Raw genomic sequence first — 17,810 nt, 5'->3', positions numbered from 1 at the left:
TGATTCCCGATTCCTCCTTCAAGTTCAGTTTGGCTGTCTCTTTCTATAAGACTTGTTCCCTTTCGACTAGTGTAGGTATTTCTCCTTTGTGCTCCCAAGTACTCTGTACTTATTTCTTTCTTATTTAAAACGTTCAGAAGGTTGTGAAATCCCCTGCCTCTTTCAACAGAGGATAAACTCCTTGAAGTCAGTGTCCACATCTTGTTCATGGTTATATCTCTGGTGTTGAGCCCAATGCCTGGCACAGAGTAGGTGATCATGTGGATTTGGTAAATTGAAAGTGATTTGACATTACTCCATAGTCATTTTTCTCAGTTCTCTTGGATAAAGAGGACACACATCATCAACTTTAATGATTTTCTAGACATAAAGCCTGGGTTTATCCTGAAATAACCCAGAGAGTGTCTGATATATTAAGCTGATTACTGTGTCTTCCTCAATCAGAAATTTTCCTGATCCAGCTCTTCAGGGACATTTTGTCTATCTTAAATGTCTACAGTGTGTTTCTTGCTCACTCAGAAATCTTCCTGAACCAGCTCTCCAGAGATGTTTAGCCTGTCTTTAAGCCATCCTTCTCTTGCTTTTAGCTCCCCTTATCCTTGGGGTTCACCTTCTGACTCATCTTGCTTCTTCTTGCTGACATAGACACATCCATATGTACTGAAACTTTTTCTCTAAATACTGCTCTGCGTTTTGGTCAAAATCTGGGCCATCAAAAATTTCCACATATAAATCCTCTTATGTAACATAAATACAAACAGATATAAAGCAAAAGGTTTTATGCAAATACATATATATTCGGGGAAGGACATGTAATCTCAGGATTGGCAGTTATAGGAAAGGTCATGTGTGACTGGTGATTAGGCAGTAAGGACTGCAGGCAGAGATCTTAGTGTCTGTAGCTGCCATTTCAGATACCTTAAAATTTAACAACTCTCCCAAAGCGTCCATGAATTTTTACCAAAGATAAGTGAATTCAAAGGAAAAGACTGCAAAATCTCAAATGTCTGAATTGTACTTTTATTTTAAACACCGATTTAGCAAGATTTTTAGAAATAAAACTAAGTAGGCTCTGTTACACTCCGACTCATAGAAAGGTCTTATACTGATGCTCTTGTAAGTGAGACGAGTAAGAGGTAAGGTTGTGATTCTATACAGGTAGTTTTTTTCCTTCTGTGGCATTGGTAGGTGCTTCATCTCCCCCAAGATAGACTTGAGTAAGTGACATTTCAAGAAGCCACCAAAAGACAGATAACAGCATCTGACTACTTTAGGGTTAATCGTTAGCAACATGGTTGTACTAGTGACATTGTTTATAGTGTTCAATTAAATGCCAATTTAATGACACCACTTTTAAACAGCACTGCTGAGCTTTTATATAGTTCCAGCCCAGAGGATTGACCAGCTGTCCACCCTTGCTGACCCACCACATGCCTTTCTTTCTGTGTTTCAAGGATGCAGGTAATTGCTAGTCCTGATGAAGACTCAAACAAGCTATTGTCTTGATGTATCCACGACAGGAAACGAATAGGCACTCTTCACAGTGCCAAGTACCCAACAGAAAACTGGGTTTGCGTATTAATACGGTAGGAATTTTGCTTCATGAAGCCTTGGCTGGATATTTCACTTTGCGTTTGCCGCTTTTCATTATACCGTGCACTTTGAGAGGAATGACGGCTGCATTACCACCAACTAAGCAGGTGCAGGGTTATCTTTTCCACCCAACCAATTCGCTTGAGCTTTTGGAAATAGGGTTTTCAGACCTGAAAAGTATTCCCATTCCAAGAGTGAGAGTGAACAAACTGACCAAGGGCTAATATTCAGCTATGAGGAGACTGCCAGCCCCTGATAATTTGCATCTAAAGAAACCAATTTGAACCAAAGTGCTGCCACTGAAAATGTGTCATTTACTAATAGACGTCTATAAATATATGATGTTTTGCCCATTCAGATATTCTCAGGTGAAAGAAAATAAAGTTAAGGTCATTTTCACCCCACTGCCTCACTAGCTACTTGTTTAGATATATTTTGCAGATGACCCCCAATGGGCATCGAACTTGAAGATATCAATCCTGTTTCCCATCTTACTCCTTTTAAACAATATGGTAGATAAGAGCTTACCATGTGCCAAGCTTGTTTTTCTTCATGATGCAGATATGCAGGAGATAGTCTCCATTTCTGAGGACTTCACAGTCAAGCAGGAACAGCAGAGAAACAAACAGGAAAATAAAATGTAGAGTGCATACGACTGTGCTGAAAGTGTACGTATTGCACTGGGCACTATAAAGGAGAGAGACTTCTGTCAAAACACAGAAAAAAATTAAAGAAACTACCTACAGAAAAAAGATGGGTTGAAGCTCCAAGCTGAGGTGCTTTCAGCTTTTGGTTTACATAACTATATCATCAACTTCTAGAATTTAAGTTTTAACTATAGCACTCATCACCTACAGGGAAGATCTCTCTGAAAGTATAATATCAACTTGAGTAATGTGAAGATTAAATACCTTCTTTGAACTCCTTAATATAGCATACAGCAACAACTGACATTCAGCAATTGTAAACATGCTATATAATTAACCATGAATTATTATTAATGGAAGGTGATCAAATATTTTTATTAAAAATATATTCTTTTTATTAAGAATCTGTGTCTATATTTACATCAAGAGAAACAGAGCTAGAAAGATAGAGAGGGAGAAGGTCGTATGTTAGATGATACAGCAGAAATTAATACTATAGGAGACCTCTCAAGGAATCCTATTTTAAAGCAAATCACATTTTGAGAAATTCTAATTTAACTAAAGTATAAGAAGAGGCAAATTGTATTTCAACACACTAGTTTATGATGGATACACCTTTGTTTTCTATCACTTCTAGCTATTCAAGTGAGAATTTAATTAAATGTTTTTTACTTGAATAAATAATCTGATAAAACAAGATCAGCGATGGCTAGTGACTGGAGGGTACTGTCTTTGGTGATTGATGGCCCTGCAAATGCAATGCTGAATCTTATTTTATGTTGTATTCTGACCCTTAAATAGTGTTTGATCCCACCAGAACGCCAGTCTGAATTAGAACATTAAATCAGAATTTGGGGGGTGGAGCATAGTTATCTGGTTATTTTTCCTCTTGGATTTCGGGAGTTTTCTGTGTCATTTACATGTAGGAAATTAATTAGATGTTTTACTAAAGTGCATTTAAGTTTTTTAGTAGCTTCAGCTTAAATTATTTGGGAGGGGTTCTTTTAGCTAAAAGAATACAAAATTGTCCCACATTTATTAATGTTACAAGCATTCTTGCTAAATACCCTTCCAAGATCTTGAAAGGGGCTCATGTGAGTGAGTGGCTCTGAAGGTTCAGCATCGTCGGTTTCATAATAAATCATCCTCTGGGACTGGGGATTAACGTGTAATGTATCACAATTTTTCCCCTTTCCACGTAATAGGAAGCAGGTTCCCAGCTAGTGTTTTGTCACATAATGTCTGACTTGCAAGAAAATATAACTAGCTGATATTAGAATATTTCTTATGTAGGAAAAAAAAAATCAAGTGAATAGGAAGAAAAACCTTCAAGTAATCATAGCCAGAACGTCCCCTTTCGTTCTTTGTTACTTGATTCAATAAGTCTCTACCAACTCTCTTTTTATTTGGACTCATTTGCTATTACTAAGTGCTTCAGCCCTTGGATTCTCAATTTAATCAAACCCGTTGCACTTGTAAGGGACAATTACAAGGCAATTTTATTTTTATTTCCCATTGTCCTTAAAATATACTGTGTGAAGTTATTTGTTCCCCTGCCCCTGGATCAAAACTCAGGCAAATTCTGTGGGACTTTTCTCATTATTCTGAAGTGATAAATGTTCTCTTTTTCCTTTGAGTTATAAATTAAGGTGTCCAGTTTTATGTAAAGTAAAACCTTCAAAGGTGAGTTCTAGTTTATCTTTTTTTGTTGTTGCCTTTTTTTAACATTTTTTATTGATTTATAACCATTTTACAATGTTGTGTCAAATTCCAGTGTTCAGCACAATTTTTCAGTCATTCATGGACATATACACACTCATTGTCACATTTTTTTCTCTGTGAGTTATCATAACATTTTGTGTATATTTCCCTGTGTTATACAGTGTAATCTTGTTTATCTATTCTACAATTTTGAAATCCCAGTCTATCCCTTCCCACCCTCCACCCCCCTGGTAACCACAAGTCTGTATTCTCTGTCTGTGAGTCTATTTCTGTCCTGTATTTATGCTTTGTTTTTGTTTGTTTGTTTGTTTTTGTTTTTGTAGTTTATCTTCTCCTTCCTCACTTAGTCCCTCGGGTCCTTTCCCGTCTCACCATGGCTATTTTCTGACCTCTTCCAAAATTTGAGGATGGGGGCAGAAGAACTGATTAGAGAGCAGAAACATTCTGAACTGACTGATACTCCTATGATGATCTAATAATGGCCTTTTCTCCTCCATCCCTGAGGTTTTCTCAACTGCATTTCTCTGGACAGAGTAAAAGAATCTCTCTCCCACTTGGTCACTTACTCCTTTCTCACCCTTGCACACCCCTCAACCTCTTTTTTACCGTAGGTATTTTGTCCTCCAAAGAAGCCTTATCAAACAGGATCTAAGATGATCCCATGGCGGCTCTACAGTCTGGTCCATGGGAAACAGTCATACATTCTTTGCCCCAACATACTCTGCCTCCGCACGGTTGCTCCTCTTTATGTTCTGCTTCAAATAGGAAGTCAGCTCGCCTTTTGCCATATATATTTCCCGGGCAAAAGTCAGAAACCAGACTACTGCATCCCCAAACTGCAGGGCACATTTAAAATTCTCCTGATGTCAAAGAATGAAGCACCACCCCCACCATTCCTCCCTCTTACAGGGAAGTGGAGGGTAGGACTCATGAACAGATCAGCAACTCATTACAAGCAGAAATTATCTCTCCGATATTTACATCATCAGTGTTGGTAAATGGTTTTATAGGTTACATGTCTTGTTTCCTACCATCTTCTCTGAAATATGTGTATCCTGAACTGGAAACTTACTTGAAATCTGTTTCGATATCACAGTACTTTATTCGAAACATCCATAAGAAATGAAGAATTATAACACTTTTTGCAAACCTTGATATTTTCAGCATGGCATCTTTTAGTCTTTGCATGATAAGGAAATAAGATACAGTATTTGCAGTGGTTCTTCCTCTATTTATAACATGGTACAGTGAGTCATCTGTTTAAAAGGATACTGAATGTTTTAGTTTGTAATGTCCTTAGTTATTTTTCCTTAACCAGTGTTAATCATAGTTACATAGATATTATGAGGCTATATTCTTTCGTATACATGACATATGCCATTGGCATTTAGCCTAAATCTGGATTAAAAGGGCAAAAATGTCTGAAGGAGAGATACTGGTCATTTAACTGGTAAGAGACATGTAAGATTCAAATGTTTTATCCAGTTTTGTTTGCATTTTTCCTGTTGTAATAAAGTTAACCATTTTGGCTTACTATAAAATGTAAGTGTATCTTAAGGACAGTTGTGTCAAATATTTTGAATAACATGATTACTGGGATATTAATGGATGTGTGTATATATATGTATACATATATATGTATATATACATATATATAAAGTGTAAATACATACATAAGATTCCTTCCTTAGAAATAGCACAGCAGAAGAGCCAAGAAGCTAAAAGGAAATAAACTAACAAATGACAACCTAAAATAATAAAAAAGTAGGAGCTAAGGGAAGAAGAATGGGTTACAGGTAATATGAGAAGATACTTTTTAACTCACAAAAGTTTATTAGTATCCACTATTTCCCTATAACAGAAACTAAAGTTAGTTTGCATATGGTTTGTTTACTTATTCTCCTTTTGTAGATAAACTGAAATTTTAAATAGTTGCATGAGTATAAATTAGAAATGGCTTAAAATTTTTTAAAATAACATTTTTCTGAGAATGAAAAACTGTACATTTTTATAGAACAGTGATTTTTTTTTTAATTCCAGTGCATTCTGTTCAGTCTCTTAAGCACAGACTAGATGAAGTTTCACTTTTTAAATACCAGGTTTTTGTTTTTGTTTTTGTTTTTTTACAACAGCTGACAGTTTTCTGGAAATTTCTGCTTTCAAAAGAATTTCTTAGCAGTAAAAAAAAAATGTTTTTTAATTCAGATTCAGGGTCTGCATGGATCAGGCAAAAATGCCACGGTTTTAGAATTTACTACCTGTGTATAAAAGTGCTTTTATTCTGACTTTAATATAGAGGTTTAATATAGTTAAACACCGTCTGGTAGCATTAGGTCTGTGCTATCCCTACAGCGCTAAAGAGTCCTGCTTTGCCCAAGTCATGTTTATAGTGTGCTAAATGGTTTTGGGCGGGGTTTTTTTTTTTTTTCAAGGCTGTCCAACCCTAATGCCTGCTGTGCTGTTTGAGAAATAAAAATCTTTAATAAAATTGAGAAAATTGAGTTGAGGACTTGTTTAAATGGCTGTTTCACCTTATGTTGAAAACTCAGACTTAACTTTTCAATGAGCACATTTCCTGAATTTCACCTTAGTCCTTGGGTGCATGTAACAGAACCCAGAGATGCAAATGGTACACTTGCTGGTTTATTTGAGGCATTTCCCTCAATTTATACTACATAGAATTATAATAATTCAACTTAATGAGTTTTGTATTGGCATTTGGATTAGTGTAACTAATAAATCCCAGTCCACTTACTTTCCAAAATCACTACTTAGCGTTCTTTCATTCACTGGCCTTATAGCATTTACAGATCCAGGGCCTTTTGAAATATAAGGAAAGGTAAAGGATTGTGATTCAAGTTCAACTATGAAATTTAGATCTACAGAATATTAATTTGGGAATAGTTTAATAATATCGTTCATTTTACAGGTAAGAAAATTGACGTGGTGCAGATAGAACCCACAGGTGATTGGTGTTAGGGTAACTGTGCGTGCGCATCATCTCAGCCGCCACTAATCCAGGGCTCTGCCAATAACAGTGAATCCAAGCATGAAGAGATAAGAGACAAATATGCTTCCCAATCTTCCATCATCTGAAATTTACTTAAAACAAGTGTAAACTAATAAGTTATACTGCCTTAGGCATGCTACTTTCATTCTTATTCATAAAAACACTTCATACATAGTAAATGCTTGATAAATATTTGTTGAAATGAATTAAATTTATTCAAGGATAAATATAGTGTAACACATCTTTCCAAGGCTTCACTGCATTAATATCAATTCATGAATTTCACTACTCAGTAGCAGTATTTGCCCTTTACCTAAAATCTCTGTTAATTCTGAGAGAACTCAAAGCATGTGGTCTCCCATGAGCTCAAGAAAATGTCATCTTGTCATCTTGTGTTGTTTTGCTCTGAATCAAAGGACCCTATTTCTGTCTCTGCTCTCTGCACGCATCATTTGAATACTGCCCTGCAGAGCGGTGATAGTGGCCACCTTGCCCTACCAAGTGCCAAAGATGCTCTATGATCAGGGATGGAGGTGGGGAGAAGGGATCTCTTTGCATTTCTGTGACTATTCTCTTCCTGAAACTTGAAGCAGCACTGGAAGGTCACACCAGATAGTAAGTGGAAGAGCTAAGATTTAAAGTTAGTCTGGCTGAGTCTCTGAGCTACTCCCCTTAACTGTGTGGAGTGTGGCAATGATGTTCCCTCCTCTACATCTTCCTCCACGTTCTGGGGATCATGCCCAAAACATGTCTTTCTTCCATCTTCAGCCAAAGAATATTTGCACATAAATTTCTTAAATGGGTTGTTTGTAGAGGAATAGATGTTAGAAGAGCTTCCTCTAGCTTCATTTTCTAGAAGTGTCCCAGCTGTGCTCCAATTTCTAAATCAACTCATTGCAATAAATAGCAAGATTTTTCATTCTGTGATAAATATTTTGTACTTTCCCTTTGTATTTTTATACTTACTTATTGATCTAAGTCTTGTTTTGAAAAGCTACATGGCACTATTCAATTGTTCATTATATAGGACTTTTCTTTTGCAATGATGCTGCATTGTAAACAACTGTAAAAGGCCTGTGGTTTAAAACACTATTTCTTGCTCATGGGCTTCCAGGTCAGCTGTGGCCCTGCTGGGCTCTGCAGGGCTCTGCTGGCTCAGATAGGGTCAGCTGGGCTTGGATCCAGGCTGTACGTTGTGCTCAGGCATCCTCAATGTTTCTTCTCATTCCAGGACTACTGGCTTTACTGGGTATTTCTCTCTCATCGCAGGTGACAAAGGTACCAGCAGCAAGAAACACCATTCAAGTATATTCAGTGCCTCTGCCTGCAACAAATTCATTAGCATCCTACTAAGCAAACAAGTCACATGGCTTAGCCCAAAGTTAGCAAGGTAAGATGGATTATTTCCCCTCCTCTGCTGGGAGACCCTGCAGAGTTATGATACAAAGGATGTGGATGTAATCCTATTACAGAGAAGGGGTGAAAAAATGGAACAACAATCTATTTTACTACAGTTGGAAATAATGACAATGTGGATAGTGGTGATGATGGTGATGATGATGATGATGATGATGATGATGATGATGATGATGATGATGATGATGATATAAGCAAGTTTTCTTCCCCCTAGTGTTTAACATTAAGCTATATTCACCCTGAGGTGTTTTTTTTTTTAACCCTGAGGTTTTTATCCTTAATGTTAATGGCCTAATAAGTTGGCCTTATAGGAAGCTTTTATTTTTCTTCTAATGAACAATTAAAGACCATTTTGGGGGGAAAAAAAGTTTCTCCCAAGCAAAGAGAGAAGTGCATAGGAGCAGATTTTAAAGAGGACCCAGGGCTTTCAGATGTGCTTTAAAGGTACGACTTTCAAAAGAACATCTGGCCTAGCTCCCAGGGGCTTATGCTTGAGTATTAGGGGAAGAGGACTGTGATCTCAAATGTGTTAATTTAGAAGCTCCTTTAGAAATATAGAGGCTTTGTACTTTGTTGCTTAGATAACAAAGGATATGTCACACCTTGGATGAAGATTCCTTCTTCCCGCTTTGCAGGTACTCCCCAAACCCAGCAGTCTGAGAATGAAGCAGAAACATTCGACTAGAAGCAGGAGAGGACACCCTGATTCAGCAAGCATGGCTGACAGTAGGAAATCCCCAGTTTTGACGTGCAGTGACTTAATGAGACACATCGAGGGAGCAGGGAAATGGAAGACCCGATGGTAAGTGAGAGAGATCTAGTTCTAGTATGTACACAGACATCAGTTGAGAAGAAAATACAGGGGAGAAATTTTACTGCTGCTGCAGGCTGTTTTCATCCAAGCTAGTGCGTCTGGAGGAATTACAGCATCTGTTGTTTTTACTGTTATTGAGTATGATTATTATTCATATATTAAGTGTTTTTCCTCCAATGATGTGACAGAATAGCACACTCTGACAATTCTCTTATTCATGAAAGGAATATGTTTACCAGCTCATTTCCCTTTGCTTGGGCTAAGATAAAGAAAACAAAATTGGATCTATCTTAAGGAAACAAGGATGAATGATAGCTTATCAGATCAATAAAAAATTGTCACCATTTGGTTAAGAATATGCCCAATGGACAAAAATTTGCTTGGCACTTCTAAGTTTTTATGTTTCCATAATATGCTACATAAGTGCTAAAATTTATTTATTGCTATCAAGTTAGAGGAAAATGAAAGTTATCTCATCAGTACTATAGAATTGTATTCCAATATGTTTCATCACCCGAGGGACACTCCTCAGGCTGTGAAATTCTCAATAAAATTGTAAACCTCATTGAATTGTCTCGCACTGAGTTGAATATCAATAAAACTACAATTTCATTGGCAAGTGCTAGCCAGCAAAAATGGGAATCACATTGATTTACATTATCATAGTTTAATATCCTTTAGCAGACCTTGTCCCCTAAGTTCACTCCTCAAATAACTTTCTTCTATCTTTAAACTTACCCTTTCTATGGGACTTTCCTTCTCAGGAATCTCATCTATTTCCATGCTTTAAGCATCAATGAATCCTGAAATTGTATCTCTAGACCTGCATTTCAGCCTCTTTGGCAATCTGCCTTGGATATCCTACAAGGAACCAAAACTTGGCAGGTTAAAGAACAAATCCATTCATTTCCTTTCCTCAGTATTTCCCCAAATGTGCTATTCCTCTTGACTTTTTCATTTCTGTAAATAGATCTGGTGTATTAAACTTGGAGCTATTATCCCATTTTCTTTATATTTAATCAATGCAAATTCTATGTCTACAATGCATCAATATTTTATTCCCACATTTCCATTTTTAGTCCATTTCCTCTACTGCAGAGCCTCCTAATTCTTAAATTCTTTGAAAAATCCTTCTAAATGTAACACTGAAGTTCACTTTTCTTACTTTCTTAATTCATCTATAATGCCCCACTGCTAATCAGTCTCTCTAAGGTGCAGCCCCTCTGCTACTCCAAACCTTATCTTTGGGGTTCATTTCAAATACAATTAACTCCATTATGAGTTTTTCCAGTGTCATAACCATATATAGTCTTTTGGTCATAGGAATTTCCTTGTAAATTTTACCCTTCAAAAATTGTCACCCATGATTAATTCTTTTTGAAATGTGATCTGTTTTGTGTTTGTTCCTCCATTTTCTCCCACCAGACACAAAACTGAGTGTCTTCTGATGCTGAGGATGGTGAGTTATTCACCTTTCTATCCTAGGCTGTAATTTGCACATAAAGGATGAACAGTAAAGGCTGCTAAATTTAATCAGCAGCTTAATGCAGGCTCTTTGAATACACAATTTATTTTCTAGCAAAAATAAGTATCATATTTTTCTTCCAGTGGTTACACAATTGAAGAATTACCTAGAGCCACATCAATACCTGAGAACACAAATGCTCACAAATAACTATTGATATTCTTTTGCTTTGATTTATTGGAAAACATTTTTTTGTTAGCCTGAACCAAGGAAAACTTTAAAGTCCTCTGTTAAAGTAAAGAGCTTGTTTAAAATATTGGACCAGAGCTGGAAATACTGGACTAGAAATTCCTGCCATTAATAGACTTGGTATAAGTGCCTTACAATGAGATGCCATGTATCTTTCAACTGAATTGATTTGGATGGTTGTTGATACTGAAAATAATATATTTTGGGTAAAATTAAATGAGACATTCCAAGTTTGTCTTAAAATTCAGTAAAACCTTAATTTGCAGAAAGAAAAAATACAGAGTGATACATAATTTATATGGCTAATAATTCTTTAGCTAAGTATTACCCACATTTGCTGTTTTCTATTTCTCTTTATTATGCAGTCTAAACCAACTTGCACGGTTTTCCCGATAGCTAACCTTGAACATGTGCTAAATCTTGCAAGTATATCTGTTATGAAAATAAAAATAAGTACAGTTCATTTAAGATGATCTCCTATATTTTCTTGGCCATTTTTTGGATTGCATGATTCTGATAGTACATGCTCTCCCTCAGCTTCTGTTTCAAAAAATTGATGTTAAATATACCCTGAAGCTCTGGTGCTAAAACAGACAATTCAGCAATTAAAGAGACAGAAAATGGAGATAGTATATTTACTTTAACACTGCTCCATTATTCTAAACACAGTAATAAAATATTTTAGCAAGAGTTTCCAGATGCAATATGAATTTAATTTTCTTCTCAGAAAGGGGAACTTGTTTATAACTCACCAGAGAAGACTGGGCTTATAAGGTATTCAATTCTTCTTATTGTGATAAAATTGGGGCACAGAGTAATTTATTTTCTCTTTCCATGTAGTAGGTACACAGAAAGCTAAATAATTGAAGTAAACATTAATTTGGGTGAGTTACATATTGTTACTTTGGGAACTATAGAGTCTTGGTGGTTTCAATAGTGTAAATCAGAATCTCTCTCTGTTTGCCCCTTTACACATGGTCATTTGTGAGTGGGCGGTGTTTGGACAGGGAGGCCGGGTAACAGGAAACAATGTCCACCAGCAGTGAGGCTAAACATACCACTTACATGTGAGACGTGCTTTTCAGGGAGTTGTGCTACATCTTTGCTTTACTGACTGTGTAAGCCTAGTGCAGGGGGTTTGGAAGATACGGGTCACATCATCCTTAAAGGGCTGTTTTTGCCCAGTGTTGTCCTTTATTCATCACAAAATTGCAGCAGATATTTGGGAAACATTTCTATTTAGCCATTTCCATTGACACCAAGTTTAGGGTGAGTGGTATTGCTGAACATGTAGAGTTTAATTATGTTTTTAAAAATACTGTTTTTCTTATTATGAAAGTAATGGATATAGAAACCAGGGAATTTTTACAAATATGTAGAAGGAAACAGTTCTCATCCCATTGATAACATTGCACTGTGTTTTATTCTTTTTATTCTGTATGTGCATTCATATATGTACATAACCATATACATATGCAGAGTCTTGCATTTCAATATATGTATGCATACATATGGTATTCACACATACATGTGTATATGTATGTGTTTGAATCTTGCATTTTCATGTTACATTGTCATTGGAAAGTTTCCCATGGAGTTAATCATGAAAAAGCATTATATTAATGGCTGCTTTACAGTCCAATGATAAATACACTCTAATTCATCTCTCCATTCTCCTATTAGGAATCATTGATATTTCCTGTTTTTAATATCATAGATTCAGTTGTAATGAATTAACTTCTAAGGAAAGTTAGTTTTATGTAGACTATAGTGAACTAGCTTCTTTCAGTTTACCATATTCTACCTAGTTTACCAGTTTCACAGCAGACAGTCCTTGTTTTATTTAAACATACTGAATATTCTTTATGATGTGTTACTTACAAATGAAATCACTTGCTTCTTTTAAAACCATAGATTCTTTTATCTCATTTCTCTTTATTTGGCTGTGTTTTTCTGACTGTTTAATACTTTCTGTCTAAAACGTCTTCTTTCTAGGCTTCCATAACACTGTACTATCTAGGATGGCACCCGACATCTATGGCCAAGTTTCGTTTTCTCTCCCTCACCCTTGGAGCAGCACCCGGGGTGCAGTAGTCAGTCTTCTCTCTGGCTTTTCTCGCTTGAGGAACTCATTCATTCTGAAGACTTCAATAACCAATGCCATGTGGCTTGAACCTATTTTTGTTCATACATATCTTACCTCTTATGACTGGGAAAGATTCTTGAATCATAGAATATGCCATATGATTTCCCCCTTATTCTGTACACTAAGTACTATGCTATTAGCACTACTACTGCTACTGTTAATAGTATTCTCATTGGCCATTCACCATATAGGCCAAGTATTTTGCAAAACACTTTTTAATATTCATCCAAATTAACCAGCACAAAATGTCTATGAGATGGATATTGTTATTCTTATTTCACAAATAAATAATGTGAGTTTCCAGGGTGCTAAGTATTTTGCCAAGGTCTACATGACCCTAAAGATCAGATATAACCTATCACACTATTCAGCCTCATCATAAATTATAAGTCATTAATGCACACAGAGTGGTACCATCTTTACAAATAGCTTTGTTGTCAGTCAGTTGTTTTTTTCTTAATAACTAATACAAAATTCAAAATAGAGCTTAGCCATGGAGTCAACAGTGGTCCTGAGAGAAAGCAATTCAGAATGTGAACCTAAAATGTGAGATGATAAATAGTTCCCTTGAAAAACTTGCATAGTTCCTTAATCCCTTACCTGACTGCATCCCTCTCCAGCTGGCAGAGCTTGCTTTTGTTATTCCATTCTGTTCTTTCCTGACCCCCTCAGCCAGTGGCGCCTGGATAGTGGATATGGGGTTGGGCATAAAGGATTTGTTGGTGAGTAAACAACACAGCCACAGCTCTGCAGGCATGTGGGCTATGAGGTCAGCATTGTTTGTAATATAAATCCATTCCTGGAAAAGGTTTCTGTCTTGGGCTATGCAGCTCCACATTCATCTCCTCTGTTTACTTCTATGGCTCCAGGATGCCCCTCTCCTTTTTCCACTTCTGTTTGTTTGTTTGTTTGTTTTACCAAAATTTCTCTCCTAAAGAATATCCTCTCATGGTTATTCTCCTGATTGAGGGAGAAAATTATGGCTCCTTTGAAGTTTTTCTTCTAGGCAGGTTTCCTTTCCGATTAGAAACAAAGAAACAACACAATTTAATTTTTAAAAAGTTGTGTCCAAAATTCTCCTTTAGGAATGAGGAAGTCCTAAGTTACAGTTCCACAGTAGTGCGGTCCCGTTCTTCAGAATGTGAGCTTTCACTGCAGACCTGGATTTTAGTCCCAGCTCTGTCACTTGGCCAAGTGGTTAACCTTTCAGAGGCATAATTCCTTCGTGTTTAAAATGGGAAAACTAAAATTCAGCTATCTTTTATAGCCGAATCTGCAATTAATGTCTTCTTTGTTTTGTAGCAATGAGCAAAAAAAAAGGGAAAGGGGAAAAGAAGGGAGCCCAGACAGCAACTGAATGGAATCCTGTGCACCTACTTGGCCAGCAGGAGGCGCTATCAGGAACCTATGCAGGGTCAGGAAGTCCTAGTTAATGCTAATAAGTACATCCTGTTTGATTGATTTCTTGTTTATTAGCCAAAGATAATTATTGCATTTTAAACTAAAAGTGTATTACAACTGTCATTAGCCTTGTCAAACTGCTAAATTTGAAAAACTCTAGTACAATTTTTACTTCAAAAATCATGTTATTTCCTTGGTCCTTCCCCACATTCTTTCTCTTTATTGCTGCTTGCTGAACTGCATATTACCTTTTTAATTCTGCATCTTTGTTTCATAGCTACCCTCATTTGCATTCCTAAAATCAGATGTTCCTTTCATATAACACAGTATCCTAATTAAAATATTAAAAGATGCTTTTTGAATGAAGAGAATTTACATTGCCATAAAAAATGATCAGAGTGATGCAGGATGTTTCCTTTTTATATTTCAATGACACTTTCTCTCTAAATTATTTCTAGTTATGGAGTTAACCCTCTCAGCCTTCAAAGTGGATTAAAACTATGGAAGAGGAATAGGCAGCAAAAAGAGTTCAAGCAAAAAGAAAGTGTTGACTTCATAGTAAAATTCTGAAGAAAAAATTTAATGTATTTATTTTCTAATTAACTCTCACCAAGGTGTCTTATTTTTTTGATTGATTGCTCCTTCAATTTGCGGGGTAGGGCTAATCACATTTTGGGTTCACAACTCATTGTTTTTCTGTTTGTGGAAATCCAGTCCCTTGTTTCATTTGACTTTCTTTTCTTTCTTGATCTCCATTCTCATGCCACTCACTTTTACTGAAATGTTTGAAACCCTTACAATTTTCTCTTAAATATCTTTTGTAATTATATGTATTTTAAGTTAACTAAATGATGCCTTATTCTGTTTCCTACTCTTTTGACTCAACACTATGATTTTGAGGTCTGGATGTTATTGCTGCATGTATCTGTCGTTTGTTGCTCTTCAGCAACATTCAGTCCACTGTTCTCATCATTACTTTAGGAATAGACATCTGAGTTGTCCTCAACTTCCTTCACCCACCTGCAATACCATCATAAACATCCTAGCAGAACTATGTGTGAACTTGGAGTTCAAGCACCAGGTCACAGAATGTACATTTAATTTTTCTAAAATCTTCGATACATCTTTACAGAAAGGCTGCATCAGTTTAGTCGCTCTAGAATTTTTATTTCCCCCCACTTGTTCAGAAGCATGTACTGTCATTCCCCTCTTCAATTTTTGTTTTTCTAATGGGAATAAGTGATTAACTCATTAATTTACTTCTCGGTTCCAAGAACAGTTTCAGAGGAGATGAAACTGAATCCCCCTAAATCCAAGTTTCCTTACCAAATTTATGATGAATCTCTCTACCCAAAACTTTATTCCCTTTCTTGTCTCCTCTGAACACAGTCCTGTGCTAACTGAACCCTAATCAACCAGGGTCAGATGCCTGAAATTGCTATTATGGATAATATTGTTAGTGTACTAAAATTGCTATTACAGATATCATCATTAATGTACAAACTCAGGTTGTTTCTCCAGGGTCAGGTGAGCTAACACAGCCCTGGGCTGTGGACCACCTGGCCAGAGCATCCTAAACCAGAAATATCCTGAATCCTGAAATTATGATTAAGAAATGTCACCAAAACTTCACAAGATAATGATTAACCCCAGCCTCTTTCTTCTTCCCCTTTAAAAACCCTTCAGCTCAGAGATCAGGTTGGAGTGGATCAGAGGCTTGTCTCCCACTTGCTTGCCTGGTACCTTGCAGTGAACAATGCTTTCCTTCGGTACAACTCAGTCTCAGCAGATTGGCTTTGCTGCTGATTGGGCGTTCGGGTCCAAATTCGGTTCAGTAACAGAGACTGCACAGTTGGAGTCGGTACCCTTCTACCCACAAACAGTGTAGCCTCAGACAAGTTTTAATCTCTCTGTCCTTCAGATCTTCACTGATGAAGGAGAAACAACACTAGCACCTAATTCATATTGGTGCTGTGAAAATTATATGAGCAAAAGTATATAAAAGAATTCAAAAGCATGTCTGATTCATTATAAGCCCATTTATATGTCACTGTCATTATTAGTTTGTTTATAAAAATGTAAACTCCATGAGGGCGAGATTCTGTTTATTTACTGTTCTAACCAAAGTGCCTAGAATACTGAAGTATATTGGAGATGTTGAAACTTTATCACTTTCTTGGAAAACAAAAACTTAATCATATTGTATCATTTTTAGTACCTTAAGAAATACATTTTTTTAGAATTTTTTTTTTGGTATAACCAGTACTATAAATCTAGAAAATCGTTCACAAAAGACTATGTGGCAAAAACAGAAAAACACAAATCAAATCCTCCATTTCACTCTCTCATGGTAATCAGCCCTCCTCTGCCCCAGGACACTGTTTACAACACTTCCCTAAAGAGTTTTCATAGCCTTTACTATAGTTTTTCAGAGCCTTTTCCCCTAATTCTACATTATTTCTAATATTGGAGAGTATCAGAAGCCTAGGCTAATTTTTCCCTTTCCATTAACTTGTCAAACTTGCAGGTGACCAAATGCTTAAAGGTATCACCAGTTCATTCAGTGAAAGACTTAATAGTCAAAAAAATGTTGCCTGTATTAAAACAGTAAAAATTCAATGTAAATTAAAATTTAAGGTATTATGTTTACAATCAACATTTCAATTGTCAATCAATGGAATATGCAAGAATTAAAGGTACCATTTGTTAAACTAATGGGAGTACTTAATTGGCTAATTGGTCTATTATGAAATAATGGAATATGGCATCCAAAAAATATTGAGAATACTTGCTTTTGGTAGACCAGGTATTCCAATAGAACTTCCTATATCAGAAAACTGGGTCCAAAATAGCACAGTTGTTTGATTCAATGTGATTGACGTGCAAGTGTCAGGGAGGTCTCCGTGGACCCTGCAAATTCAAATTCTTCTTCCTCCTTCCCCTCCTCCTTATCATCATCATCTGTGAGCTTGTGTCTGTGAGCTTGAGTTGAAACAGCGAGTAGTAAGGTGTGGGAAGAAATGGGCTTTCTTGGGAACAGACGCCAAAACCAGTTCTGCATTGGAGCACTGGTCCTCAGACAAGCTTTCTGAGCTGAGTTTGGAGCATTTATATGGATCTAGGCCCTTAAACCGGATTGAAGAATTCCAGAACAGAGGCAACTTATGGCTTCTAGAAGGTGTAAATCTTGTCTAGAAGAAAGTGTTGCCAATTATGTTCCTAAAATCTTAAACATTAAGGACAATAAAGATGCTTATTAACAAGATGACCAAGCAAATAAGAAAGGAAGTCACCAAAAGTATGCCTGTCAGTAGAAACAATTGACATGGTTAGACATCCCCCTCAAC

At 36.5% G+C, this 17,810-nt stretch overlaps 1 long non-coding RNA gene across 1 annotated transcript in view; it reads left to right on the top strand.

Annotated features, from left to right (window-relative positions):
* LOC107034293 (uncharacterized) overlaps positions 1 to 17,810 on the top strand; it is a 47,446-nt gene that overhangs the window by 3,792 nt on the left and 25,844 nt on the right. Inside the window, exons 2-3 of the long non-coding RNA XR_012058893.1 lie at positions 8,242 to 8,362; positions 9,024 to 9,190. This is a non-coding gene — a long non-coding RNA (uncharacterized lncRNA). The remainder of the gene's footprint in view (positions 1 to 8,241; positions 8,363 to 9,023; positions 9,191 to 17,810) is intronic.

The sequence above is a fragment of the Vicugna pacos genome, chromosome 2 (assembly GCF_048564905.1).
Source record: "Vicugna pacos chromosome 2, VicPac4, whole genome shotgun sequence".
Taxonomy (NCBI): domain Eukaryota; kingdom Metazoa; phylum Chordata; class Mammalia; order Artiodactyla; family Camelidae; genus Vicugna; species Vicugna pacos.
Note: the sequence above shows the minus strand (reverse complement) of the source record. Positions and strands in the feature narration are given on the sequence as shown.